The sequence below is a fragment of the Notechis scutatus genome, chromosome 3 (genome assembly GCF_049901735.1).
Source record: "Notechis scutatus isolate UNSWTSFEM ecotype Mainland chromosome 3, rNotScu1.2, whole genome shotgun sequence".
NCBI lineage: Eukaryota > Metazoa > Chordata > Lepidosauria > Squamata > Elapidae > Notechis > Notechis scutatus.
Genome location: NC_142011.1, coordinates 34,833,053 through 34,840,985, shown reverse-complemented (window position 1 = coordinate 34,840,985; position 7,933 = coordinate 34,833,053). Strand labels below are relative to the sequence as shown.

The 7,933-nt window shown below is 38.1% G+C and overlaps 1 protein-coding gene across 1 annotated transcript in view; it reads left to right on the top strand.

The window, feature by feature from the left end:
• The first annotated feature begins 400 nt into the window (after positions 1 to 400).
• The window catches only part of CHD6 (chromodomain helicase DNA binding protein 6), an 87,360-nt gene continuing 79,827 nt past the window's right edge, over positions 401 to 7,933 (top strand). The window contains 1 exon segment of the mRNA XM_087959048.1: positions 401 to 501. The gene's annotated coding sequence lies outside the window, so the exon portion shown is untranslated.

Genomic DNA, 7,933 nt, shown 5'->3' with positions numbered 1-7,933 from the left:
TCTCCTGGCCACAGTCATTTGCCCTTCCAGCTGTGAGTGTCCACTGGTTGGAGACTAGTACACAGAAATAGTGCCTTTCTTTCCAGAGGCAGTACTAGAGATGACAAAGAACTTCTATGAACAACCAGCGACTCCATCTTACTCAGTTTCAACTTCAACCTGTTTCTTCCCATCTAGATCCCAACAGCTTCCAGACACTAGGACAAGACTTTGACTGCATCATTTCTGTGATCCGGGTGGCCATGTACAACTGGGAATCATCAGTATATTGATGTTGCTACGCTCTGAACTGATGGATGACTTCTCTGAGTGGCTTCATGTAGATATAAAAAGTAGGAAGGAGAAAACCAAGTTCTGTTGCATTGGATCAGTTTTTCCTTCTCTACAGCCATTGACTAGAACTATCCATTGAGGAAGGAGTGGAATCATTGGACACAGTGCCTTGCATATGGTCTGAAAGGATACCATAGTTGATGGTATTGAAGACTACCGAGTGATCTGGTAGGACCAGAAGGTTTATCTTTCCCCCATTGAGGTTCCAGTAAAGGTCATCAATCAACAAGCAGTTATTGCCCTTAATCCTGACTGAAAGTGACCCATACATTTCTCTATATAACATCTCATCAGACCCTGAACATCTGCCCCTAAAAGAAAAGGGTTGGAGACAGGGTGATAGTTGTCCCATAGAAGTTAAGTTTATCTAGATGTTAATACTTTTTAAAATACTTTTGTATATGTAGTAATTCACCATCAAATTTTCTTTAATGTTAGTGCCAGTTAGCATAAACTAAAAATGTAAAGTTTCTGGACATTTTGAAGCCCGGAAAAAATATATTAGTTTTTCTTCAGAACAGCATTTCATATTGATAGAGAGCAGTTTTGTTTAGTTCTAAAGAATTTCAGATAACTGGACTGATAGTAATTGATACATTAAAATGGTGTTCTTACTCTGTGATAACTTGTAGTACAGTTTTTATTTGCTATGATGTGTATATTTAGCCATTATAATTTGCAAACTATATTTTGTAGGTTTAGTGCAGTTTGTTAGTCAATCCAATTACAGCTATTCAACAAATCATGTTTTAAGCAAGTATTGAAATTATTTTTATTTGGTCAGGGAACCTAATTACTTCTTTATTTTGAGAATAAATAAAAAGCTCACCATTTCAATATGATAAATTTATAATTTTTTTCCTCTTATGTGTTCTTTTCTTAACTTTGAAAAAGGCTGGTGACTGTTAATTATTGTGTTATGGCTGCCATTTATTCAGAGGACCAGTTTTCCTGAGCAATTAATTTTTTATTTAAGAATACTATTATATGAAGAGATAATATACAGATTGTCCTTGACTTACAATCACAAGTGAGACTGGAATTTGTGTCACTTAGCAATGTGGTTATAGAGCATGATGTCATGTGACTACATCGCTTAGTGATGGCAGTCATGGCATTCCCCATTGCCATCATTAATCAAATTCCAGCCATCATTAGCTGAGGACCTACCTCAATTTAAGTCATTTCAGATCCCAAAGGTGCTTTTTCAAGAGGCAACTGGACTTTCTGGGGTTTTCTTTGAAGACGTTTTGTTTCTCATCCTAGAAGCTTCTTCAGCTCTGAGCTGAAGAAGCTTCTTGGATGAGAAGCGAAACATCTTCAAACAAAGCTTGAGCTACAGTAGGGCAAGCAGCTCCAGATGTGTGCAGTTCTGGGGCTGCTTGCCTTGTGAGTGCATTGCCAACCCACAAGGAAGTACAGGGTGACTATAAGGACAGAGATGGGGGAAGAATACGCAAATAGGCTTGGGGTTGGAGCTAAGGGTTGGGGTTGCAAAGAAAAAGCCTGAAATTGCTTGTCTTGTCTCTGAATTTTCTCAGTCATCCAGGTCATGGTTGTGCCAGAGGTACTTTTTCAAGAGGCAACGGGACTTTCTGAGCCACAATATTGCACAAAGTTTCAGCCACCTCTGGAAACCTCAACCACCCCAGCTCAGCTCAGCAATGTGACATAAAAGTGGGTTTTTGTCATAAAGAGTTTTTGGGGGCTGCACAAAGCCCCTGAACTGTAGTGCATTGGGAAGGCTTGATCCAGCAGCGTAGTGCAAAGCTACAACTGCCCCGGGAAGCCATAGCCACCCCTACCATCCTGCACTCTTAATCCCCTGCCACTCCGTGATCACCCCACCACCCTAGCTGACCTTCACCATCTTATTGCTACCACTGCTGCTGAGGTGTGCCTGGTGTGCCTGGTAAGGCAGCTTCTGGGCATGCAAGGCCATCTTCTCCAGGGTTTGTGAGAAAACCACCATGTACCACTTGGGGAAGAAATATTGTGTGCTCAGAAGCTGCCTTGCACAGGACCAGGCCGGGATGCTTGGTCAGCAGTGGAAACAAGAAGATGCTGAAAGTCAACTAGTATAGTAGGGGTTACAGAGTGCAGGGAGATAAAAGAACATATATGGGGAAGGAATAGGCAGGTGGGAGAAGTTGAAACATTCCCTGAGGTCTTAAGTGTGAGCAGGCTGCCAAGGGCCTGAGTTTTATTACATGACCATGGGGGTCCAGTGACAGCCATAACATACCCTTAATTGGTTGTAAGTCTGTTCAGTGAAACTATAACATTGGTCATTGAACAAACGTAAGTCAGTTACTACCCATAGACATAACTTGCTTGATTTCAATTATCAGAATTTCATGTATATTTATAAACTGTCAGCTTTTTAAAAAGAGGATGATATTCCTCTCCTCATAAACTAATTGTCTCGTTTTCCGTTCCTCTTTTAACTCTTACAGAGTCAATTCCTTTTTTGCCCTACCTACTACAAACTTTTCTTAATTTTCTGCCCCTCCTTTCTTATAAGAAAGTATCCAAGTAACTCTACTGATTTTAGTAGAATGCAAGTAATGAACCAATTTATTCTAAAGCAAATCATGGCTTAGCACAAAATGTGCTAAGTTTGTTTTTAGCCCAAAGCACTAGCTGAGATGCCACTAATTTACTCAGCTTTAGAAGGGTGAATGTATGTCTCATTCAGTTTTCTTTTATGTGCAAATATAGCTTGCACTCTTAGCATTTTTAAATTTCTTTCTCTATTGCCATTTTAGAAGACGTTATTTTTCAAGGTCCCTTTCACTGCTTATCACTTCTTCTTCTACCTGCATTTTTGCCAAATGAAATGCTAGAGAGCACAGTATTTTCTTGGCTGACATGAATGTTTGTGTACCCATTAGCTCTGAATCTGTTTAAATTAGCACTTCTATTTTTCAAGGACACATATGCTGGAATGTCTGATAATCTCATTATCTGCTTTTTATTTGGCCTTCTGTCTCTGAATCTTTCACTGGCTACATTATCATAATGTACAATACTTGCCCTGTTTAACTGAATTATATATATATATATATATATATTCAGCTCTGTTGTCATAAGTAAAGGCTACAAAACATATTTGTAAAATATGGGAAGTAAAGTATAATGTTGACACTTAGTCACATGATAAATTTATGCAGGGATAACCTCTGTTTGAAAACTATACATTTTATTTTGGAATTCATCAGGGATACTATTTTTTATAATAATTTTACTAAACATTACAGTTAAAAAGATAAAAACTAATACAAATTAAAAAATAAAAGAATAAAAAGAAAAGTGCAGAAAAAAAAGAAAATATAGAGAAAAAGAAAGAAATATATAAAGAAATAACTTCCTCCTTCACCACAAGTATAAACAGTTGCAGTAAGTTATCAGCTCCTCTTAAAACATAACTAATGATCTCTTCAAGGATATTCATTCTTTAGGACAACTTAAAGAAAACATCTTTTCATTTCGAATTTGGCCTGGATACTTCTACAACAATGAAATTATTAACAGCATTGAGATGTTTTGGGGACATTTATTTATTTATTTGCAATATTTATATTATATTTAAGCATGTCTATAGGACTCCTGAGTCTATAGCATTGTCTGATGGAGAAAATCTGGGACCAGTGTGAATAGTATCTGTTCTAAAGTAAATAGATTTTTACTGATTCAGAATTATTTTTCTCTATACTATATGTGATGTGTCTCTGAAGATTCCCTGGGGAATGGAAACTGAAATGTTGTTAGAGAAAGAAGCAATAGTGAAGGAGGATTGTAAAATAATTTTTTAAAAAATAATTTAAGTAAAGGCGCTGATTTAAGAATGGTTTCTTTTTAGTTGGTAAAAAAAATGATTTGGGATGCAAATAAAATTTCTATTAGAAGTTGTTTTATACAACATAATAGAGAACTTAAAAAGAAGTCAAGAGAAAAAACAAGCTATTTTAAATTAAATAAAGAAAAAAGAGAACTAATAAATTATCCAGAGAAGATACATATTTCTCAACAAATTAAGTTTTTACCACAGTAATTATCTATGTTAACAGGTCATTGACCATGCCACCATTGCTATGGCTATCCCAGCTTTCAGCGAAGGATTCTTGACAGACGTTTTCGTGTTCTGAAAAATATTAAAACATCCTTCTCCCCCCCCACCAGACTTCCTCAGGGTGGGCCTAGACTCGCAGTCCAACAAGAGAGGATGTTCACAGGTAATTATACCAATGTCCCTTCTCCGTTAGGCAGCTGTGAGAATCTAGTGTGGGGCTCACCAAAGTCGGCATGTCCCCTGGGAAGGTTAGGTCTGGTCCTCATCCGCCTGCTCTGATACAACCCTCTGGAGCACCCGTCTGCCAAAAGCCGCAGACGTGAACGGTAATGATGGATAAACAGGAAAGGAGATGACCAGGTGGCAGCCCGGCAAATCTCCTCAATAGAAGCTTGAGTAGCCCAAGCTGCTATTGTGGTTGCACTCCTAGTGGAGTGAATTGTTCATCTACTGGGCACAGGGAGACCCTGAGTTTCGTAAGCTGATGCTGTGCAGGATCGAATCTACCTGTCCATAGTTGAAGGGGAAATCTTGTTTCCTAACGAAGCCGGTTGAAAGGAATCAGAGAGATTCTGTCTTTCGGAACAAAGAAGTCCTTTTAGCATAAATCTTCAATGTCCTGCAAACATCCAGAGCATGCCATTTCTTCTCCAGTTCATGAGTTGAGTTAGGACAAAAATCTGGTAATACCAGTTCCTGCGCTCTGTGGAACAAAGAGTTAATTTTCAGAACAAAAGTGAAATCAAGTCTCAGAACCACCCTGTTATGGTGAAAGATGCAAAGATCTGCCCTAACAGAGAGTGCTGCCAGTTCCGAAACCCTTCTAGCTGACGTGATGGCCACCAAGAAGGCTACCTTAATAGTCATGAAACGCAAGCCAATAGTTCTTAGTGGCTTGAAGGGAGTTCCTGTAAGAATCTGTAGGACTTTGGAGAGGTCCTAGGTAGGGTACCTGTGGACAACCGGAGGACATAGATTCGATGCCCCTCTGAGAAATCTGTGGACTAAAGGATGGTGAGCAATAGATTCCAATGACCCCATGGATAAGACAGAAGACAAAGCTGCTATCTGTCTGTGAAGTGTATTAAGCGACAGTCCCTTGTCCAACCCGTCCTGCAGAAATTCAATAATGTCCCCAATAGAGGCCTCCATGGTCAAACAACTAGTCTCATTGCACCAAGTGCAGAAGGTCCTCCAAGTTGCACCATAAATGCATTTGATAGAAGCCTTTCTAGATGCCTCTATAGCAGGGGTCCCCAACCGCCGGTCCGCGGACCGGTACCGGGCCGCGGAACAAGCCTTACCGGGCCGCTGGTTGCTGGCGCCGCCATCTTTTTGGTAAAAAAGCAATTTTTCGTCAAAAAGATGGCGGCGCCAGCGCTCGGTGAGCTTTTCCGGGTAGAAAGCCATTTCTACCCGAAAAGGCTCACCAGAGCGCTAGCGCCGCTTTTGACGAAAAATCACTTCCGGTGACGTCACCGGAAGTGATTTTCGTCAAAAAGATGGCGGCGCCCAGCTGACGCCGGAACCGGGCCGCGGCGCCCAGCTGACGCCGGAACCGGGCCGCGGCGTCGAAAAGGTTGGGGATCCCTGCTCTATAGTATCTATGACTCTAGCAGAGAAACTGTCCTTACTTAATGATCCCCACACTAGACTCTCTCGCAGTCCAACGAGACAGGACGTTCACAGGTAATTATACCAACGTCCCTTTCTCAACAAATTAAGCTTTTACCACAGTAAACAGCAAGATTAATGTTAACAGCAAGAGAAATGGACATAAAAGTGAATTATGCAAATCAAAAAATTTTGTGCAAATAAACCAGGAAAATGGTTAGCATACAAATTACGAAAAGAACAAGAAAAGAAAATGATACTGAAATTATAAGGAGATACTGTATTAATGGACAGTACAGGCATTAAAAACATTCATCAATGTTATTCTCATTTTGTATAAAGACCTGACGTTTCTTTAGAGAAAATAGATGAATATCTAAAGAAACGAAATTTACCAAGCATTGCAGAGGAACTGTGATATATTATGAATGAATCTATAATAAAAAGGGAAGTTTCTGAAGCTATAAAAAAGAACTAAACTAGGAAATGATCCTGGAACAGATGGATTATCAGGTAGTTATTATACAAATTTTGAGAATGAACTTTTACAGCCTTTATAAAACATGATGAATATCTACAAGTAGGAAAAATGCAAAGTGTTTGAAAGAGGCAATATTGCATTAAAGAGGAGCAAGATTTCATTTTAACAACAAACTGAATATTACTGAATAATAACTACAAGTTGTAACTATTATTATTTTTAAATAATTTTTATTAAACAATTTTTCTCATATACAACATCATTTCCATTCATTGCAACGCTTCCATGACAGTACATATACTTTTACATAAATCTTAACTATTTGTACATTTATCTATATTCCTTAATCTATCTCTGTTGTAACTTTAGCTGACAGATGGAAAATAATTTTTCAAGAATTTATTCATGAGGATTGAAGTGTTTTTTAATCAGAAATACCTTGGATATTTTGGAATACTTGGAACAACATAATGAAAAACAAACTGCATTGATCTTAGATGAAGAAAAGGCCTTTGACAATTTGAACTGAGTTTTCTTATATAAGGTTCTGGAAGATAGGAATTTTAGAGAAAATTTCATAAAATGGATAATAATTATTAATGGAGATTTAACAAATCCCTATGAGATACAAAAGGAATAAGACAAGGATGCTCACTGTCCTAACTCTTCTTTATTTTGGAATGGAATAGAATACTTTATTTGGCTGTGTAGCCACTCAGTGTAAATGCAGAGCAATAGACCCATCATCATCATCATCATAACAATGAATGGTAAAAAGATAAGGATAATAATAATACTTCACATACAATATAGGTAAATATACTTAGACATAACACAGTATTATTGTGAGAATTAAGTGTTCAGTAGAATGATGATACTCATTCTTTCCAGGAAATATTGAATGTTCATGAAATACTGAATAGAGATTTCGAAATGAGAGTTATAGTAGTAAAGATGAAAAACTAAATTTATAACAAGGGTCCTTGCAAGAGACTTGGTGTTTGTTCTTGAAGATCCTTTAAAAGGATTTGAAATATTAATGGGCAAATTACTATGTTTTGAGATTAATAAACAAGACAAATGTAAAAATAGAAGACCAACAGAATTGATAAAGGTAAAATACTCGGGTACCCTGACAAATAAGAGTCAGTTTGATCTAGTATTTCAGGCATCAGGCTAGAAACCAGGAATCTGTCAGCTCTAGTCCAGTCTGAGGCATGAAAGTCAGATAGGTGACTTTGGGCCAGTCACTCTCAGTCTACCATGTCAGGCTCAGGTGAAAAACCGGTTGGTCAGTTCCTTGGTTGATCTGAAAAACCTAGCCCAGGCCCCACATTTGCAGGAAAAGTACTAGGAAGAAAAAGAAAAAATATATGGCACATGTGAACTGTACATTACTTCAAAACAATCACGTTAAGGTATGGAATGAAGTT